The following is a 23,668-nucleotide window of genomic DNA, read 5'->3' on the forward strand; positions in this document are numbered from 1 at the left end:
TTAACCATTCGATGGAAATAGGATATGTTCTCATAGCTCCGCCAACAATGTACGTTGTGTAGGGTCAGCACCAAACAAATCCTGCTCCTACAACACGAGATAGTATAAAAGACAGTATGGAAACTGGGAGAAGGACGCGGATTTTGCTACTGCATTTTGGTGCTACTGCAAACTACATACAGGTACGGCAGTCCGAAGTAGATCCACAGCCTTCAGAGCCCCTTCACGTCTATCATTCCAGCATGCTATCATTGTTATTCTGTTCCATCCAACAAAGAAAAATTACAAACTATAAAAGCTCCACTATCTTCATCCGATAGAGAACTCGATATAATTTGCACCACATCTCTCTCCTCCCATGTATCGGAAACGAATACCGTCTGCATGCCGGCCTTGAGCACATGACGATTCTATGAAATATACAGGTATTGATCCATTGCACAGAACAGTGTGAAGATGCATCGCCTGTACTGTGGGAGGATGATTGTATCCTACAAAATATACTATAAGTCGCAACAGACGCTCCCCATGATACTGTATCATTGTTTGAAACATTGATTTTTCTGCTGTGACAGGCTTTGTACACTGTGTAATATAATAAAAAAAATATAATTAAAAATAATTAAAAGGAAAAGCAATGATAGAAATTGTTTGGTAATTGTCCTTTCGCTTTCAATGAAGAAAGAATATTAGTACAATTGCATTATTATGAAATGTTCTGCATGTACAAAACTGTGCGTTTCTTTTTCTGTGTGCATCCTTATGCATATATCAATTATATTTCTCATCTTCTGAAAGCTTCTCTTTCTGTTAATTTTACGAAATTTGACCGTGGACTTCTTTCCCTCCATTTCAATTGTAGATGCAGGCAGCCGACTCCAGGAAAAACCAATGACTCCAAAGATGATGCAAAATATGAAGGAATTTTTCTTGACTTGGTTCTATTTCACTGTAATAAAAATGCTTAACACTGTTATTAAGTCCTCTCTTATTCAGAAACACATATGATACAAAAGACTCGTAGCCTGCCATACTCTGAGCTGTACAGGGTAGCAAAACTGCTAACAGATTGCCAAAAAAAAATTAAAACCATATACAAATAATTGAATGCAAGTCCCTTCATTTGTCTGCGCCCCATCACGCATTCACAATTAACATCTTTGCCAATGCTTATGATCGATCGGTGTTTCAATTTTCTTTTTAAAATAAATATTAAATTTAGTGTATCCTGAGTTTCCTTCATCACGTACCTACACAATTGCCCCCACACTGTATGTTGACATAATATGGAGAGATACAGTGTTTCTTTTTTTTGCTTGTTTGTATTTATATTTGCCAATAGGGGTCGATGCCCTTTATTTTTGGCTTCTTTTTTTATTTAATTGAATGGATATGTCAGCTTGTCCTATTAAAATATTATATACATAATATGTGAGTCCATTACATATTTAAATTTAGGATACTAAAATAATGTCCCGTTTGTTCCATTCTCACTGCCGGGTTTTACGTTGGTGCACTGGCTGATTTGGCTGCAACAACTTGTTGCCAACAATCAACATGCAATATGCTACCATTGCACGTGCGTACAGTTGTTTTATTGGTGTTGATGTCACACTGTCAAACTTTCACTTGAGCGCCACATGGCGTTTGTCTTAATTCTGGGTGCAGTGAGCATGTGCTTATTGTTCTAAAATCCGACGCTGTGGCAGAAGGTCTCCAATTCTATGGGCCGGGTGTCATTACTACCTGTCATTCTCGCATTTTCAGCAGAGAGAACCCTGATCAACAGCAGGGTTATTACCGGCTGGAACAACTATAGTTTACTTGTCCATGTATCAAGCGTTGTGAGCCACAGTATTCATAAGTTATTTCGTTGCACATGTATGTTCATGTCCCCACACCTGACTGTGAACTTGTTGAAAGACACATATAGCCATCCAAAATCTTGTATAAATTACTTGTCTTTGAAGTTGATTTCTTCATATAGAGTTTGGTTTCCGATGAAAAGTCATACAAGTATTGAGCTACAACAATATACATAACATGATAACTTATACCTAAGATTAATATTCCATCCATTGGTTATATTATGAACATAAATTAAAACGTCATAAAAATTTTCATTAACTGAGTTCTGCTACTGCAGAAGCATATTTCACTTCTCATTTGCCTTATGACATTTATTGTAAATATTCTTATAACTAAAATGTTTAATCAAGGTGTGGCTCGTTTATTCATTTGGTACCGGCTACTCTCGACGTCATTCTCTTCTTCTGCTCCGTGACGCAGTGTCACTTAAAATTAACTTAAAGCTAACTGCATTTCGTAGCTTGGTGGCCACTGATACATATGGTCATTGAATACGTCCCCAGATATTTTCATATTTTGTCTAAATTCCTAGACATTCGTTTATTCTGTTATCCATTATGATCATTTACTCTGGAAAGGAAATTATCTGACATTTATTTTGTCGTTAGTCCTTAGCTTACACATCTCTTATAATCTTTCATAATGCTCCGTTTTGATTGTAAATATGTTGTGTATAACTTACTATTTAATTAAATCTCTACACATATATCAATAGGTTCCTTAGTTTCTTAGACAGTAGATGTACTTGCGCAGTATTTCCGTTTACTTTGTATTTAGGTTAAGTACACATTGCATTCCTATTTTGGCTGCGCCTTCAGACAGTCTGTCGCGCATGTGCAGAGGTCAATGTCTCAAAAAATGGTTCAAATGGCTCTGAGCACTATGGGACTTAACATCTGTGGTCATCAGTCCCCTAGAACTGAGAGCTACTTAAACCTAACTAACCTAAGGACATCACACACATCCATGCCCGAGGCAGGATTCGAACCTGCGACCGTAGCAGTCCCTCGGTTCCGGACTTAGCGCCTAGAACCGCTAGACCACTGCGGCCGGCTCAATGTCTCATCTCCTGCTACTGACGTCAGAGCGTATTGTTGAGGGGGTGACAACTGAGCCATAAGCTAATTTCATTTATTCGAGTACTTTCTACACTGCATGAAGCGGTGTGTTACTTCTCATTGCTGTTAATTTTTATGCCTCAGTGTACAAATCAAAAGGATTACTTATGCCTATACACATTACTTTATCTTAACATACACTCTAGAAGAAAAATTACGCTTAGAATTATGTTCACTATGTACAATTATCTTGTGATACCAAAAAAATTGTTACCACGCTTCGTCATTCTACAAGGGCTTTAATATCTTTGTGAGGGTAGAGACCCCTGTCTCTTCTTGTTTTCTCATACGCTAATCTGTACGTACCAGGATATGGTATTTTGGAAATTACATATGGTCCTAATAGAGTAATTGCCACTTCTTATTCAGTTTGCCAAATTTTGTCGATTTATGGCGAGTCCGTAAGTGGACTCGTTGCCTTTCAAAAAATTGTGTAACACGTTTCAGTTTCTTGTTATAAATTTTCTTTCTATACTCGGCGCTGTTTTCTAGTGTAATCATGGCTTGTTTGATTTTGCCTTGTAGTGTGATTTCTGTAGTGGGTACATTTGGTAGGGCGACTCCCCCTCATTCGTTTGCTTTGCATGGAACATCTGTTCATTAGGTGTGAAACCTGTTGAAGAATGTGGAAGGTTATTAACAACTTGCATTGAAGGAGTTACGTATTCAATCCACTGCGTATGTTTTTGAGGGGTGTATGTCCTAATATACCGGTTAAGTTCTTTAAAGACTCGTTCAGCTGGGCTTGCTTCTGTGTGAAAACAGCTTACTAATATGTGCTTTATGCACTGTGAGATCGTAAATTGTTTCCACTTCTGCCCAACGAAATATGAAGCATTATCAGTTAGTAGTACCTTTGGTTTACCTACTCTTCTCAAATAGTCTCCCTCAATTCTTTTTCTGATGTTTGTGGCTGTTGCATTTTTAATGGCATACATTGTGGCATGTTTCGAGAAAATGTCGCATAGTGCTACTACGTATTTTACTCCTTATTTACTTCTTGGATATGGACCATCTATGTCCAGGGATACAATATCTAGAGGTTTTTTTTGTAAGTATTGGGTGTAGCTCAATATATTTTGACACATTGGTCTGTTTTTATTTTTGACATATTGGACACTTTCTTAATACCTGTAGGACTCGCCTTCTCAAAATTGGAAGGTAACAAAGTGATGCAATTTTTGCAGTACATTTGCTCGCTCCATAATGTTCCCATACTTCACATGTGTGTCTTATAAATTCGTCGATATAATCTACCGGGATACACACACACACACACACACACACACACACACCACTGATCAGATTTTTCATGTTTCCTATGAAACAAAACGCCCTTATACTCCTGATACGATTTACTTACCTTTCCAGCTTTATCTTGCTTTAGGTTTTGCATGACTTTACTCCATCTGCGATATTGCTGTTGTATACTTTTCATCTGCTTACAAAAGTTATGATAATCAGACTGTTGTGTTGTACATTGAACTAATAACGTTTTGATTTCTGCATCTTGCTCTGTTACTTCACTAAATTCCTATAAACATAGTGGTAGCCTAGACAAGGCGTCTGCAACAACGTTGTAACTTCCTTTAATATAAATGATCTCAGAATTGAATTCTTGTAAATATAGACACCGCCTAGCTAATCTACGGTGCAATAGTTTACATGTTAAAAGAAATGACAGTGACTGGTGACCACAGTAAATTTTGGTGTTCTTGCTCCACAAAAAATATTCAAACTTTTTAAATGCCCACATTACCGCTAAACTTTCCAATTCTGACACTGAGTAAGACCTTTCTGCTTCTGATAACGTGTGACTAGCAAAGCTGATGATCTTGGCTACATCCTTACCTTCTTCCTCTCGCATCTGGAATAAGCATGCAACTTACTCTTGAGAAGAGGCTTCTGTGCATAGACAAAAATCCTTGGACATGTCAAGTTTTTTCGGATCAGGTTATGTACCTTGTTCTGACACAACATGTCCTAAAAATTTGACTTGCACCTAACCAAAACTAGACTTTTCTAAACTGGCTGTTACTCCATAATCTGCAAATCGTTAAAGCACTTGTACAATGCGCCTAATATGTTCTGACCAAGTGAGTGTGGCTATTAGCAGGTCGTCTACATAGACAGTGACTTTGCTAAGCAATTCTGGTCCTAAAACCTTGTCCAATGCAGATATAAACACTTCTACGCTGATATTCAGTCCAGGTAGAACACAGAATTCGTAACTTCTGCCATCACAAACAAATGCAGTATATTTTCGACTTTCTTCGTGGAGCTTTATTTGCCATTAGGATATTTTGAGGTCGAGTATACTAAAATATTTTGTATTACAAAACTTTAGAAGCTGTTCGTCCAAGTTGTCTGGTCTTATGCGTACTGGTACTATAATCTTATTGATAATTCTAGCATCGAGAACTAATCTTACAGAACCATCTGGTTTGCTTACTGGTGATATTAGACTACAATAGCGTGAAAATGAAGGTTGTATAATTCCCCATTTAATTATACGATTGATCTCTTCCCTTACTGCCTCTCGTTTTGCTTGTGGAATAGGATATGACATTACATAAAATGTCTCATGTGGACGTTGATTACTCCTTGCTCCTTACTGAACACATTGGCATACTTAAACAACAAGTTAGATAGTTCTTGTCGTTGCATCTCATTTATTACCTGTGATTCACTTAGTTTCTGCTCTACAATTTCGCAACTAACCTCAGTGTTTGCTTCTTGTTCAGTATAAAATTTGTTTGTGAAATACTCAGCTAGAAAGGAATATTGTACTACGACATTTGACTCTGGTTTGTTTTTGTTATTTTCATCAGGTGTTTTGACTAAATCAATAGACAAGATCTGATCCTTTACATAAAAGTGGCATTTACCATTACCTATGTCAATCTGTTTTGTACGTTATAAACCGCGTCCATGCCAATAAGACAAAGCATAATAAGTTGGTCAATTGTAAGAAAGTTGCACTCCACTGTAAAATGCTCAATTTGTACTGGAATAAATGACTGATGCTTAACCAATGTAGTCTTACTACCTGTCGCAGTTGGCACCTTGCAATTTTGTACAGGAAATGTTGGGAACTTGCCTCTCTTCTTCAATTCACAAAAAAATGCATTTGACATTAGGTTGGTAGTTGCACCTGTATCTAAAATTAACTGTGTGTCAAAGTTAAATATTTTCACCTTAATGATAGCTTGTACTTGTTCTTCCTTGACTTTATCTACTATATCTAACTCATGCTGATACAAATCATCTTTGATGTCACCTCGTTAGTCAAACCTTATGAAACATGTTTGTAGTTCTGCCTTGCCACCACTCCCAGAGAGGTCAATAGCCTGGGGCTTAACTACAACCGGTAGGTGTTTTCCGACAGCGTGGCGTGACTTAGTTCATTACCTGGAGAAATTTCAGTGAGTTGCACTGTGTGTGTACTTCGCGAATTTGTATCGTTAGCTGCTATGCAGTTATTTTGCCGCCCAGAAGTCACTTGCGATACAGCATAAGGCATGGCATTGATGCCGCACGTCGGCCACTACTGTGACTGACTGTTTCTATTCATATTCGGCATAGGGCCTTGAGATGTTGAATTTTAATTCGCTTGTGCGTTGAAATAACCCCTGTTGTTTTGGAAATTTCTTTTAAATCGTTTGTTTTTTCCATTCCTGTTACCTTACTCATTACCTCTGGGTATGTAATTTTGCTGTTGTGTGTACCAACCTTGCTGTTTGTTTAAATCACGTTTTACTGACTGATTTACATAATTACGTTGTTGTGCCTGGTTTTCTGTTGCTCTATGGGGTACAGGTCTTTCCGCATAGATTAAGCCAATAGAATCGAGCACTGACAGAAAATATTCAGTATCATGCTAGGGCGTTGTGACTAAATTTTCTTTGATGTGTGAAGGTAAACGACTTTTCAAAATTTTTACACGTCTACCTGTGATATTGAGTTCGTCCAGTAGCGTGTCTTCTTCACGTATTTTTCAAAGTATCCACGTAGACTACCGTATGTGCCATTGAATGTTGCAGGGTTGAAAACCTCTCGTCTGAGTTTTTCTTGTACTGCCTCAGACCAGTATTTGTCGAGGAAAGCTCTTTCTAATTGGGTATATGTGCTGCAGCGTTCGGCCACTTCAGTTGCCCATAAGAGCACATCGCCTTGCGTATATCCCACGACAAATCTGATTTTCTGTGCTTTCGTCCAGTTGCTTGGTAATACATGACGAAAAGCACTAATAAATACTACGGGATTCATTCTTTTACCTTCGGTAGTAAATGTAGCTAATTATCGATGTTTCAGCAAACCTTCGTCTGCAAAAATAGTCGATAGACTCGTGGCATTTTCGATCGTATTCATTTTGTTACTGTAGTTACCTGTAATTCCGGCTGGTAATTGTTCAGGTATTGGAGTTGTGGGTATGTTTATATTTTGCAATCTACAATTGTCACTGGTACCTGCTGTGGGACTCGTGACAATTTGTGAATAGATACCAACAGGGTGTGGTTTGTTCACTGTGTGTTATTTACATTTATATTTCGAGATCCGATAATATTTTCTTCTAAAACATTGCGGATCCTATTTTCCGCGGCTTGTAGGTTAATGTTTACCTTGTTCACGATTTCCTTTTCCTTTTTCTGAATAGCCCTTTCTACAACATTTGTGTGTAACTTACAATCGGTTACTAACTTCTCAGCGATGGTATCATCCTTATCTAATGTACCTACTTCAGCATGACAAATGGTATCAATCAGATTTTCATTGATCTTCTCTCTCTCCTTAGCACATGCAGAGTCAACTTCTAATGTTGCTATCCTTAAAGTTTGCTCTTCTACGGGTAGGGGTGCACCTTCATAGTCTTTTTTAGTTAGTTACCTACAGCGGTTACCATTTTTACTGTCGAACACAACTGGTTTTGTGATTTTCTTTATCTGTTGCTCTACTAGATCGTCATGGTCGTTAAAAGAATCCATCTTCTGTCTTAACTCCGTAATATTACGGTTAACTACAGAAAGTAGTTCATGCTTTACTTTTTTTTCATATCATTCAATATTTTGTCGATTTCATTGCGAACATTTTTGGCTAAGTCACTGAATTTCTGCGAGAATGTGTCTTGCAAATCCTTGAATACTTGTTTTTGTTCTTGTTTCATTATACTTAGATCTTGCTTGACGGTGTTCAGATTGTGTGTCAATTTATCAGTTTTGGTGTTCATATCTTGCTTCATATCAGTGAAACTTATGTTGATGCTACCTAATTTCATGTTTATGTTAGATAATAGCTGCTATAACAGTGCGTCAGTTGTACTGCTGTGGTTGCTGTCCGCTGCACTTCCCAACTTAATGTTTGTGTTGTGACCATGTGGTGTTCGTAACGTGTTGTCTAGATTTATATTTAGATCGCTCTCCGAAGTTTCATTTATGAGCAGTTTGTGGTGCGTGACATTGTCTCGTCAATTGTAATCATTGTGTCGTCAAGGTTATTCTGTTGTGGACCGTCGCTATTATTTGTCACACTTGTGACACTCATCACTGTCTGATCTTGAACTTTCTGCAGTAGGCATGCATGGCGCCTGAACTTCAATTGTCCGATCACGCAATTCTACACCATCTTGGCTGATTGTGTTATCGCTATCAGCAATGGGCATATATTTTTCAGCCTTGTTATATGAATTTGCAAAAAATGGAAATTTCACAAAAATGTTAAAAATTTCATACACTGACTAGCTATACCCGGCGACCTTCGGTCCGCCTCTGAAAATCTTTATATGTTATAGCTGACCCGGCAAACGTTGTTTTGCCATATAAATTATCTCTAGTCTACAAGAATAATGTATACGTGTAACACAATAGCCGTTGTTGGCGGGAGCTCGTGACACAAACAATAATAATGGCCGAAAACTGTGTAGAGAGTGAGAAAAGGCTTTGGGGGTAGTCCGGCCGTATCGGCCACTATTAGTTCTAGCGTTTCTACGGTAGATCGCGCGGATTTAACAATTGCAGCCGGTACAGGGCTCGTCCATGAGTGTACAAACATATCGGCAATTTCGTGTCGAAACGTGTTCGCCAGCATCATGAATAAGGCCAAGTGCACACGCATCGATTTTTATCGTACGTAAAACTATTGTACGATTAAATTCTTTCAGAGGAACAAAGGAGAGCATAGGAACTTCCTTGTTCCACTAAAAGAGTTTGATCGTACGATATAAATCGATGCGTGTGCGCTAGGCCTAAATGTCGGTTTGGCGAATGACGCGTGCTACCTAGTTAAACTTCTCTGCCTACTTACGTCTATTCAAAGAGGGATATTCGAGTCGTTGCTTTTGGTACGTTTTCTTCGATTACCTATCTATCGAATAGTGAAAGACTATCATCAGTAGACACCTGGTGGGGATGATTGATCAAGTGTTTATTGATCAGTTATCAATCGTGGTTGAAAATCATTAAATTAATAAAATCGCTATTAAAAATAGGTGTTGGTGGAAAAAGCTGAAAATTTAGGGTTGTGTGTATTTTTAATGCCACAGCATAAAAAAATAAAAAGTTCTATCCAAAAAATAAGAAACATTTTTTGGGGTGGACCACCCTTATCACTTAGGGGTATGAAAAATAGATTACAACCGATTCTCAGACCTACCGAATATACATGTAAAATTTCATCAGAATCGATCGAGCCGTTTCGGAGGAGTGTGTTGTCAACTAAGACTGTGACACGAGAATTTAATATATAAAGATTGTTACACTTGATAAATTAAATTACGTAATGTCAAAGCCTGTTTCATGTCTATTGAGATGCTCAAACTATCGTGTTACAAATCTTTATGTTTTACTGACAATGTGTATCACACTGAAAAATTTCTGTAAATTTTTCGCTAATAAAATCCAAGGAAGAAATAATGAGGAAAAGACTTCTATCTCCATCAGAAGAGGCGCTATCTAGCGTAACCATGCAAGCAACTTGCGTAGCCGTCCTACCTTTGCTGCACCGCATAAAACAACTTACTATGGAAAATTTTACTTGACTTGGGTCCAATTCTTATTCCTTTCAAAATTTTTCTACTCCACTGTTGCCTTTCTGTAATACTTGCTCCCATTCATGATTCATGCAAATAGAAAATACAGGCAATTAGTTTTTATGACTAATAACAATGTCATAGAAATTTCTTACGATAACAATGGTTAACAGACTCTACTTACAAGTGGGTTCCTAAAGTCATGGCACTTAGGTCGCCAGTTGTAATATAATAAAAAATATATAATTAATTTAATAAATTATAAAAGGAAAGGGAATTACATAATTTGATTGGTAATTGTCTTTTCGCTTACAATGAAGAGAGAATATTAGTACAATTGCATTATTACGAAATGTTCTGCGTGTACATAATTGTGCTATTGTTCATTCACTTTACCTTGCGTCGTTTTTTTCTGTGTGCATACCTATGCATATATTAATTATATTTCTCGTCTTCTGAAAGCTTCTCCTTCTGTTAATTTTACGAAAATATGATCGTGGACTTCTTTCCCTCCATTTCAATTGTAGATGCAGGCAGCCGAAATGTTCTGCGTGTACATAATTGTGCTATTGTTCATTCACTTTACCTTGCGTCGTTTTTTTCTGTGTGCATACCTATGCATATATTAATTATATTTCTCGTCTTCTGAAAGCTTCTCGTTCTGTTAATTTTACGAAAATATGATCGTGGACTTCTTTCCCTCCATTTCAATTGTAGATGCAGGCAGCCGACTCCAGGAAACATCAGTGACTCCCAAGATGATGCAAAATATGAAGGAATTTTTCTTGACTTGGTTATTTTCACTTTAATAAAAATGCTTAACACTGTTATTAAGTCTTCTCTTATTCGGAAAACACATATGATACAAAAGACTCGTAGCCCATCATACCCCGAGCAGTACAGTGTAACGAAACTTCTACATACGAGAGAGTATGACTGAGAAAAAAAAAAAAACAAAAAAAATCATACACAAATAATTGTGATGATAGCACAAGAGGTGAGCAGACTCAGATGTAGTAAAACAGTATACATCTTATACCATAGTAAAGTGCATACATAAAATTACCTTGCCAACTGTTTCATAAGGACAGAAGATACTTCTGGCCAGTGATGTGTAAGGGATTAAACAGAACACTAATGTACCTCTCGTCCCGCCCCCCTTTTTTAATTAGCTGTGAAGTTAATTCCTCTCAGTGGTATACAGTACGGTACAGCAAGGCCCAATTCTGGGCACCTTCTTGGATACAGTACAATAATAATTACAAAATGCCCATTAGCTCCCCTGCCGCATACAAACCGCATTAATCCAAGTACAAATGGAACAAGAAAACATGTGCACCAAAGAGTGGGGCAAAGTTGGTGAGCTCATCAGGTCTGGATGGAATCCCAGTTCGATTCTACAAAGAGTACTCTATGGCATTGGCTGCTTACCTAGCTTGCATTTATCATGAATATCTTGCCCAGCAAAAAGTCTCAAGCGTCTAGAAAAACGTGCAGGTGACTCCAGTATATAAGAAGTGTAAAGAACGGACCCGCAAAATTACAGACTAACTTCTGTTTGCTACAGAATCCTTGAACATATTCTCTGTTCGAATATAATAAACTTTTTTGATATTAGAAGCTTATTTCCACGAACCGGCATGGTTTTAGGAAGCATCGCTCGTGCTAAACTCAGCTTGCTTGCCTCTCACATGATATACTGGAAACTACGTATCAAGAGCAACAGGCAGATTACATATTTCTAGATTTCCGGGCAGTATTTGACACAGTGCCCCTTTGCATGCTGTTAACGAAGGTACGAGCATATGAAATAATTTCACAGATATATGAGTGGCTCGAAGACTTCCTAAATAACAGAACCCAGTATGTTGTCGTCGACGGCGAGTGTTCATAAGAGACAAGGTTACCGTCGGGAGTGCCCCAGGGAAGTGTGATAGCATCGCTGTTGTTCTCTATACACATAAATGATTTGGCGGACAGGGTGGACAGCAATCTGCGGTTGTTTACTGATGATGCCGTGGTGTACGGTAAGGTGTCAAAGTTGAGTGATTATAGGAAGATAAGACGACTTAGACAAAATTCCTAGTTGGTGTGATGAATGGCAACTAGCCCTAAATATGGAAAAATGTAAGTTAACGCGGATGAGTATGAAGATCAAACCTGTAATATTCGGATAGGGTAATGCTAGTGTTCTGCTTGAGATAGTCTAGTCTTTTAATATCTGGGCGTAACGTTGCAAAGCTATATGAGGTGGAACGAGCATATGAGAACTATGGTAGGGAAAGAGAATGGTCGACTTCGCTCTATTGGGAGAATTTTAGGAAAGTATGGTTCACCTGTAAAGAAAACCGCGTATAGGACGCTGGTACTACCTATTCTTGAGTACTGCTCGCGTGTTTTGGATCTATACCAGGTCGGACTGAAGGAAGACATCGAAGCAATTCAGAGACTAGATTTGTTACCAGTAGGTTCGAACAACAAGTAAGTGTTACAGAGATGCTTCCGGAACTCAAAAGGGAACCGCTGGAGGGAAGTCGACATTCTTTTCGAGAAACACTATTGAGAAAATTTAGAGAACCGGCATTTGAAGCTTACTGCCGAAAGATTCTAATGCCGCCAACATTCATTACACCTAAGGAACACGAAGATAAGATACGAGAAATTAGTGTTCATACGGCGGCATATAGATAGTCGTTTTCCCGTCTCTCTATTTGCGAGTGAAACAGGAAAGAAAATGGCTAATTGTGGTACATGGTACCTTCGCCATGCACCTTGCGGTGGCTTGCGGAGTGTCTTTATAGATGTAGATTGTGTATAACTTTTCGTTCCCTATCTTTTTCCCAGCTACCTTCAGAATTTGAAGGAGTGTATTCCAGTAAACGTTGGCAAAAACGTCGTCTAAATCTGTGTTTTTCAAACTCGCTCCTGCGCCCCCCTCCCTCCCACCCCTCATCTGTCTCGAAATTAACTGTAAAATGAAAGACTTTCCTTGGAACATTTTTATTTTGAAAATGATGGCGACTGAATGGCATTTGATTGTGTGCATGTCTGAATGAGGAAGGAATTCGTGGTGCATCCCAAGTGCTACCCACAATTCCTTCTCAGATAAGAAAGCTGACTATCCACTAGACACTTGTTACAAAACATATTTCCCTGCCTCACTCCTCTCCACTGCGATACTTGCTTGACCTACACACTGTAGCCCCATTTAAAATAAACCAAGTTAAAATATGTGCACTATACCTACTGTTTGTAAATCCTGTGACTGCTGCACTCCTTACTTGTGAACCGACAGAAGTTGGAAGACTTCAGGCTCTTAATGCTTTGTGTCTAATCACAGCCACTGATAATAATAATAATATTATTATTACTAATAATAATAATACTGCTTACGTCACTATAGTAACACTTACGTAGTTATGCTCTGTCATGCTTTCAATTAACTTTTATCTGTTTCCAACTGAGTAATGAAGCAATTTCTGGACTATTGCAGGTACTGTATACAACTTGGAAAAGACATTTTCTTGAGATATTTAGCATTTATTACTTATGTCTCACTTTTATCACCAGCGATGTACAGGACAATGCACAACATATGCGTGTAGTGGATGGACTGAATGAGGAAACTGTAACCTCCACTGCATTAATAGTACTAACTGAGAAAAAATGATTATTGATAACTTACATAATCAGTATTAGAGTCTCACAAAATTGTGGTAATAGTAATGATCTTTTGAAAATAACTTAGATTCATGACTGAAACAATCGAATCATTTAGTTTTTTCCCCTCAGAAAATTTCGTTTTACGCCTCAGGGCATAATCACCCCCAGTCTGGCAACCACTGCTCTAAGTCTACAAATGCCATAAACGCAGGTTTGCTTTTCCTTAACCTATAAGGGTGTCTAATTTCGTATAGGCTGTACTTATGTTTCAGTTAGTTATATACGCTTGTGTAAACTTTTTCTCGTCCGCCAGCCAGTCCTGCTTAGCCATTTTCCACTTTCTGTCAATCTCACTTTTTAGACGTCTGTATTCCATTTTAACGGCTTAATTTGTTACATTTTATGTTTTCTCCTTCCATCAAGTAAGCCCAGTATTGCCACTGATATCCAGGAATTTCTACTACACCTTGTCTTTTTACCTGTTTGGTCCCCTGCAGCCTTCACTATTTCATCTTTCAAAGCTAACCATTTGTCTTCTAATGTCCTTTCCCCTGCTTCCGTCAACCATTGCCTAATGCTCCTGAGATCCCCTGCTATATCCGCAGGACAGAACAGATAGCTTAATTCGTGGAAAGGGGCCAAAATGAGTGGCTGTCAGTTGCTCTCGAAGATACCATTTTATTCGTTTGACAAATATTACAAGAGTAAAGAAAACATTAAAAACAGAGCAAGCCAATCAATTTTAGAACTTAATTCCCGGTTCAATGCGCATTCAATCTCACGCCTCAAAGGCAAACCAACTTTAATTTAAAACCGGCTGAAGGCCAGTCACTTAAGACTCAAAAACGGGAATTTGAATTTATAAGGCAGAAGGCTTTATCTTAAAACATTTCTCTAAATTAGGCTGAAGGCCCAAACAATCTCACTCCTTAGGGGCAAAATAACTTTAATTTAAAATCGGCTAGAAGCCATACATAAACAAACAACAAGGATAAATAAGAAAAGCAGCACATCAAACGGCGCTCAGAAGTTTCTAAGGGTCGGCCTGGAATTCAAACACTAACCTCGCTTAGGTGAGAAGGCAGTCAGTCCAACAAATTCTCAATCCAACAGCAACCCAACCGACAGACAGTCCACAGACTAAGCTACAGGATAACTTCTGCTCCACCCGACCAGCACACAACAGGGAGTTCAATGGAACAACGCAGAAGATATCGGCGCCCACAACGAATTGCACATTCAGCTGTCAAACTACACGCCGTGCTGGACAGCCACAACATGATGAGAAAAATACACTGCCTGAATTTAAGTCAACGGCCAGGGCAGGTAACCGGATGTTAACGCCCACAAGATGGAAGATTCCGCTGGTGCACTTCAGTTCAAAATAATCAAGTTAAGTTAAACTCCACAGGAGGGTGGCTAGAATTTCGCCAACTTGAAAACACATGTTGTTTCTCGCGGGAATGTCCCAACAGCCCACAACAAAATTCAAACGATACAATGGGAACAGTTGGGGTTGGCTGGTAGATTAAGTAAGACTCAACTTTCGTGTCTGGGATCGGTGAGCCACAGACCTCGTAGCAATGGGAACAGCCCATCACACTCCGACCGTGCGTGGACGCCATCAGGGGGGCCGGCCAGACATGCGTCACGGAGACTTCCTCGCTGCTCCACGCCAACCAACCAACTGCCCAGGCCCGGAAACGGTGAAAGGACCAAATACACATCGGCCGATGAGACGACCGACCGAACGACCAACCAATCGTCGTCCCGCTCCAATCTCCCTCCGTCAGACAGTTCATGTGTGTCGCCAGCGGTCGGCGAGCACTGGCTGTCGGCGCCTCACCGGCGCTCCGTCCCCGACTTCACTGCTGCTGCGTCCTCACTGCGCTGCTGGTCCGTCTCCAACTGACTGCCAGACACACGACGACCCAGAAATACTATCGGTTGCTCCAGAGATGGTACGGCAGTGCACTTGTCGATAAGCGCTGCTGCAGCCACTCACGGGCGAGTAAGGCAGGAAGTCAGTGACGCCAGTAAATCGAATAAGAAAACGAGGCGGCAATACCGTAATAGAAGAAGACAAACAATAAATGGCATGAACACGAACCATACACAGCTCAGTTCCCTTTGAAACTGTCAGTAACCTCTGCTTCTTTCAACTTATGCCCTAGGTCCCGTCTTTCCAATTTCATATCTTTTTGCAATTTCTTCAGTTTTAATCAACATTTCACAACCATTAGGATATTATCAAAGTCCCCTGGAAACGTCTTACAGTTTAAAATCTGGAACCGAAATCTCTACCTCATAATTACACATTCAGTCTGAAACCGTTCAGTGTCTCTAGATCTCTTCCAGGTACATAGCCAATCTTCGTGATTCTTAAACGAAGTGTTACGCTCTGTGCAAAATTATACCAGACAGCTTCATCTTTCATTCCTTCCACCCAGTGCATATTCTTCTCCTGCTTTTCCTTCTCTACATTTATCTACTGTCGAATTCCAGTCTCCCATCACAATTAAACTTTCGTCTTCCTTAACTATCTGAATAATTTCTTTTGTCATCAAATATCATTTCAATCTCTTTAACTTCTGCGGAGCTATTTGGCATGTAAACTTGTACTATTGTGGCGGTTCTTGGCCTCGTTCTGTCTTGGGTGATCAGTTTGCTGTTCGTGGTAGCTTATCCGAATTCCTATTTTCTTATTCATTATTGGACCTGCTCTGACATGGTTTTGCATTTATAACCATGCACTCACTTGACCAAAAGTCTTCTTGATCCTGGCACCAAACTTCACTAATTCCTATAATATCTAACTTCAACATATCCCTTTTCCCTCTCTAAAATTGTCTGCCATCCTACCCGATTCCATTCTCCGATGTGTAGAGCGCCAGTTTTGTTTCTTCTGACAACGACCTCCTCCTTATTAGTCCCCGCCCAGAGATCCGGAAGGGGGACTATTTTACCCCAGGAATAATTTGCAGAAGAGGGTGCCATCATCATATAACCAGACAGCAGACCTGCGTAGCCTTTGGCAATAGCTACAGCTGTAGTTTCTCGTTATTTTCAGCCGTTCGCAGTACTAGCACATCAAGTACATGCTGGTTGATGTTACATGGCCAGATCGGTCAGTCACCCAGACTGTTTCCGCTGAAACTACTGAAAAGGCTGCTGCCCCTCTTCAGGAATCATATGTATGTCTGGAATCTGCACAGATATTCCTCTGTTCTGGTTGCACCCATGTTACGACCATGTTGTAGATGAAATATTAAGAACAAGCATACTTAAATTTATTGATAAACAAGATTACATACCAGAGTCAAGAACTTAATACTGAGTATCGTCTAAGGTGGTCTAGAACCCACGCCTCCTCTCGCACACTTATGTGATTTTCTATTTTCCTGACAAGCGTTGATTGCTGTTTTATATTTTACGGATGTTTCTGGTACTGATTTTATTACTAATTGTCCATTGACTTATAATGTAAGGTGCCAACACTGCAGCTAACTATCTGGTGGTGTAATAGCTGGTTTCTGTAATGGCAGTACACTGTCAGCTGAACGCTAATGCTACGATAGATATCACGCGGCGCGGTACCATTATTAACGTCTTTTCCCTGGTGTGTAAATTTGTTTCTCGATACTTATGAATTTGTTTTCTCTAAACATGTCATCTGTAAGATAATGTGATGATAGCCTGTGCCCGAAACATCTACTGCAAAAATAAAGTTTTAAGAACAAGCAGGTTCTTGTTTTTACCGGACAAAAAGCAGTGATAAGGTCGAGTTTGTGGTGTCACCACCAGACACCACACTTGCTAGGTGGTAGCCTTTAAATCGGCCGCGGTCCGTTAGTATACGTCGGACCCGCGTGTCGCCACTGTCAGTGATTGCAGACCGAGCGCCGCCACACGGCAGGTCTAGAGAGACTCCCTAGCACTCGCCCCAGTTGTACAGCCGACTTTGCTAGCGATGGTTCACTGACAAATTACGCTCTCATTTGCCGAGACGATAGTTAGCATAGCCTTCAGCTACGTCATTTGCTACGACCTAGCAAGGCGCCATTATCAATTGCTATTTATCTTATGATGCATGTACCGTCAGACCGATGTTCACCAATTATGGATTAAAGTTAAGTATCCCAGAAGCTACGTACTATTTTTGTTACTATAAAGACCTTGTCCTGTTCCAGACCTCACGCCATCCTGCGTGAGCTTAAACGCGTGCCTTTCGGCTTCCTCATAGTGGCTTGGCCTTCTTGCCAAGTCACAACAGAGTTCAGAACAACAAAGTCAGGAGGACTTTCAAAAATTTGTCTCACTACCGTGAACAGTATCAATTCAACAATAACTTTGATTTCAGATTATTTTTGCAAGACAATGCCTTTTCCGCTCTTACTCTACCGCCGACCCATGAACTGCAGTCAGGACTGTCGTCGATGCTTCCAGCGAGGTGAAATTATGGATTCGTCACTAATATCGGACGATCGCAATTATTTCTTGTCAGACCTAAAAAGAGAGTTATATCACTAAACCTTTCTCACAGAGATCTGTTATTCTGGTACGGAAAAAAAACAAGCGACTCTAAAAACAACCAACGCTGATGCATGTATCTCAGCGTCGCTGTCAATGCAACTCTATGCAGTGTAGATGCTCAAGAAACGGTCATAATACACTCTAAGAGTGGCGTGCACCAAACTAGTAGAAATTACTCTTGCAGTAACTCTTACTTCTGTATTCTGGACCACTTTAGTAAACTACTTCTGTAGTGATATACTCTTTTAGTAACTGTTGGAGAGCTCAGTTTCTATTTAATTCTTTAGTTGTAACTAAAGTAGTAACGCCGTTTTAGAAAAGAAGTAAGCCATTTCTGCTCACTGCTGGTACGTCCCCTCTCGGTAAACATTGATTGTCGGCAGACGTTACTGCATCACCTTTTACGTAATTTATGTTCATTTCTATAATTTTAGAAGCGAGAAAGGATTACGAAATTGAATTCTTAAAATGGGAAAATCTAAATGATATTGTACTAATTAATGATAAGATCTGTGTATTATGAAAAAGGAACGTGATATTAATGGATGAATCTACTGTTATCCCCGCCATCTACAGCCACCAACGTCCATTATTGGTTGGTGACAAGTATTAATTTAAGCGCCAGTTCGAGATACGAGCTAGCAGCAGCACGAAGGTAGTCAAGAAACGTTCAGAGAACGTACCAGAAAATGAAGAAGAGCGGTTTTGTTGAAATAATTAAAACGTACATAACTACTATTGAATGTTTTTAAAAAAAACATGATGTCAACACGCTAAACAGGAAAAAGGGTGCTTGGGAAAAAACGCACGTTGAATACAACGCAGAAGCTCTTACAGGAAGATAACAAGAACAGCTTAATGTAATCTGGAACGACATGAAAGCGAAAGCAAAGAAAATGGCAGCTAACTGTAATCGAGAACAGTTTCAAACTGGTGGTGGAGAAGGTGAGACGAAGATCAACGATATAAGCCAAATAGTTGTTGATATGATCCCACAAGTTTTCGCGGGGATAGCTGGAGTTAACGACAATGACACATCTGAAGATAACCTGATACTTTCAACCAACTTCGATGATGATAACTGCTCTGAAGGTAGCAATGAAACTGCAGAAGGTGGATCTTTATCCAATAGCCATGAACCTCGGCCTACATTCTCTGGTGGGAGCTTATCAGAAGATGCGCCCAGCAAAAAAGGGAAAGAACATGCGGTTTTAGTGAAGAACCGAGAGTGGTTGAAAAAACGCTTTTAATACGAGAGGAATAAAATGAAAAAATGTTATTAATAGAAACACAAAGAGAAATCATGGAAGAAGTGGGCAATCTTAAAATGGAAATTACGAATAAGTTCAAGAACGTAATGGAGCAAACCTCAGGTTTCAGTTCTTCAGCCAATGAGTTCGAGAAATCTGAGTTCTTGTGAATGAATAAGAAAGTATTCATATGTATAAAACATCTTTTATTACTTTGATATTTTTTTAAATGGGTAATATGTGCTTGTTTCTTGTGTGGCATAATATTTGTGTTTATCATATCAGCATCGGTTCTAAGTTTTGTTAATACCACGTTCTAATATTTATCTGAATTTGCAATATTATAAAAGAAGTTTTTTTAGAAGTAAACGAAACATTGTACGACATTGTATACTCAATTAAGAAATAACATGGGAATGTTAATCCCCTAGCAAAAAAGGAAAAAAAGGAAAAAGAACATAACTATAAAATTACACATAAACAAACTGAAACACTTTTCACTTCAGTAGTGACAATCTGGAAGCTTTTTTGTTCATTTAAGAAGGAAAAGTGTTTACACTAACTTCTAATTTTACTAGAATACTAGGTATAATTTTAATTAAAGTAATTAATTGTAATCGACCTTCTGACAGGTTGGCCTGCAGCATCTGCTTCTGGCTGAAATGCGTATTGTTTGATGTCATTCACCTCCACAGCATCAGGGTGAAACACATTTCCAACTCCTATTCCAAAGTTTTGAACAACTGTTGCAACCACAATAACATTCCCACACTTGTTTGTTTTAAATCGCATTGTGTTAGTGAGAATTTGGAAACGTTTCTTCCAAACACCGAACGCTCGCTCTATTACACATCTGGTAGCAATATGGGCTCTATTGTGTGGGCACGGAATACAGGCGTCATAAGATGTTTGGAGGGAGCATATTCACCATCTCCAACAAGCAAACCCACCATATTGTCCAACTTTTCAAATTCTGCAGCAACTCTACCATTGTCCCATATGCGTGCATCTTGCGTGGAACCCTGCTAACAGTTTACCACGTTCAAAATATTCATATTGGCATCACAGATGATTTGTGTATTGATAGAAAAGAAATTCTTACAATTAATGTATAGTTCTACTTGTGCTCTAGAGTCTAGAAGGACAAAGTATGGGTTGTTGTTGTGGTCTTCAGTCCTGAGACTGGTTTGATGCAGCTCTCCATGCTACTCTATCCTGTGCAACCTTCTTCATCTCCCAGTACTTACTGCAACCTACATCCTTCTGAATCTGCTTAGTGTATTCATCTCTTGGTCTCCCTCTACGATTTTTACGCTCCACGCTGCCCTCCAATGCGAAAATTTGTGATCCCTAGATGCCTTAGAACATGTCCTACCAACCGATCCCTTATTCTAGTCAAGTTGTGCCACAAACTTCTATTCTCCCCAATCCTGTTCAATACCTCCTCATTAGTTATGTGATATACCCATCTAATCTTCAGAATTCTTCTGCAGCACCACATTTCGAAAGCTTCTATCCTTGTCTAAACTATTTATCGTCCATGCTTCACTTCCATACATGGCTACACTCCATACAAATACTTTCAGAAACGACTTCCTGACACTTAAATCTATACTCGATGTTAACAAATTTCTCTTCTTCAGAAACGCTTTCCTTGCCATTGCCAGTCTTCATTTTATATCCTCTCCACTCCGACCATCATCAGTTATTTTGCTCCCCAAATAGCAAAACTCATCTACTACTTTAAGTCTCTCATTTCCTAATCTAATTCCCTCAGCATCACCCGACTTATTTCGAATACATTCCATTACCCTCGTTTTGATTTCGTTGATGTTCATCTTATATCCTCCTTTCAAGACACAATCCATTCCATTCAACTGCTCTTCCAAGTCCTTTGTTGTCTCTGACAGAATTACTATGTCATCGGCGAACTTCAAAGTTTTTATTTCTTCTCCATGGATTTTAATACCTACTCTGAATTTTTCTTTTGTTTCCTTCACTGCTTGCTCAGTATACAGATTTAATAACATCGGAGAGAGGCTACAACCCTGTCTCACTCCCTTCCCAACCACTGCTTCGCTTTCATGTCCCTCGACTCTTATAACTGCCATCTGGTTTCTGTACAAACTGTAAATAGCCTTTTGCTCCCTGTATTTTACTTCTGCCACCTTCAGAATTTGAAAGAGAGTATTCCAGTCAACATTGTCAAAAGATTTTTCTCTGAGTCTGCAAATGCTAGAAACGTAGATTTGCCTTTCCTTAATCTAGCTTCTAGGATAAATCGTAGGATCAGTATTGTCTCACATGTTCCAATATTTCTACGGAATCCAAACTGGTCTTCCCCGAGGTCGGCTTCTACTAGTTTTTCCATTCGTCTATAAAGAATTCACGTTAGTATTTTGCAGCCGTGACTTATTAAACTGATAGTTCGATAATTTTCAAATCTGTCAACACCTGCTTCCTTTGGGATTAGAATTATTATATTCTTCTTGAAGTCTGAGGGTATTTCGCCTGTCTCATACATCTTGCTCACCAGATGGTAGAGTTTTGTCAGGCTCCCATGGCTGTCAGTAGTTCTAATGGAATGTTGTCTACTCCCGGGGCCTTGTTTCGTCTTAGATCTTTCAGTGCCCTGTCAAACTCTTCACGCAGTATCATATCTCCCATTTCATCTTCATCCACATCCTCTTCCATTTCCATAATATTGTCCTCAAGTACATCGCTCTGGTATAGACCCTCTATATACTCCTTCCACCTTTCTGCTTTCCCTGCTTTGCTTAGAACTGGGTTTCCAGCTGAGCTCTTGATATTCATACAAGTGGTTCTCTTTTCTCCAAAGGTCTCTTTAATTTTCATGTAGGCAGTATCTATGTTACCCCTAGTGAGATAAGCCTCTACATCCTTAAATTTGTCCTCTAGCCATCCCTGCTTAGCCGTTTTGCACTTCCTGTCGATCCCATTTTTGAGACGTTTGTATTCCTTTTTGCCTGCTTCATTTACTGCATTTTTATATTTTCTCCTTTCATCAATTAAATTCAATAATTCTTCTACTACCCAAGGATTTCTATTAGCCCTCGTCTTTTTACCTACTTGATCCTCTGCTGCCTTCACTACTTCATCTTCAAAGCTACCCATTCTTCTTCTACTGTATTTCTTTCCCCCATTCGTGCCAATTGTTCCCTTATGCTCTCCCTGAAACTCTGTACACCCTCGGGTTTAGTCAGTTTTTCCAGGTCCCATCTCCTTATATTTCCACCTTTTTGCAGTTTCTTCAGTTTTAATCTACAGTTCATAACCAATAGATTGTGGTCAGAGTCCACATCTGCAACTGGAAATGTCTTACAATTTAAAACCTGGTACCTAAGTCTCTGTCTTACCATTATATAATCTGTCTGAAACCTGTCAGTATCTCCAGGCTTCTTCCATGTATACAACCTTCTTCTATGATTCTTGAACCAAGTGTTAGCTATGATTAAGTTGTGCTCTGTGCAAAATTCTACCAGACGGCTTCCTCTTTCATTTCTTCCCCCCAATCCATATTCACCTACTACGTTTCCTTCTCTCCCTTTTCCTACTACCGAATTCCAGTCACCCATGACTATTAAATTTTCTTCTCCCTTCACCATCTGAATAATTTCTTTTATTTCATCATACATTTGTTCAATTTCTTCCTCATCTGAAGAGCTAGTTGACATACAAACTTTCACTACTGTGGTAGGCGTGGGCTTCGTATCTATCTTGGCCGCAATAATGCGTTCGCTATGGTGTTTGTAGCAGGCTACACGCACTCCAATTTTTTTATTCATTATTAAACCTACTCCTGCATTACCTCTATTTGATTTGGTATTTATAACTCTGTATTCGCCTGACCAAAAGTCTTGTTCCTGCTGCCACCGAAATTCACTAATTCCACTATATCTAACTTTAACCTATCCATTTCCCTTTTTATAATTTTCTAACCTACCTGCCCGATTAAGGGATCTGACATTCCACGCTCCGACCCGTAGAATGCCAGTTTTCTTTCTCCTGATAACGACGTCCTCTTGAGTAGTCCCCGCCCGGAGATCCGAATGGGGGACTATTTTACCTACGGAATATTTTACTCGAGAGGACGCCATCATCATTTAATCATACAGTAAAGCTGCATGCCCTCGGGAAAAATTACGGCTTTAGTTTCCCCTTGCTTTCAGCCGTTCGCAGTAGCAGCACAG

This window comes from Schistocerca americana, chromosome 1 (assembly GCF_021461395.2).
Source record: "Schistocerca americana isolate TAMUIC-IGC-003095 chromosome 1, iqSchAmer2.1, whole genome shotgun sequence".
Classification (NCBI taxonomy): Eukaryota; Metazoa; Arthropoda; class Insecta; order Orthoptera; family Acrididae; genus Schistocerca; species Schistocerca americana.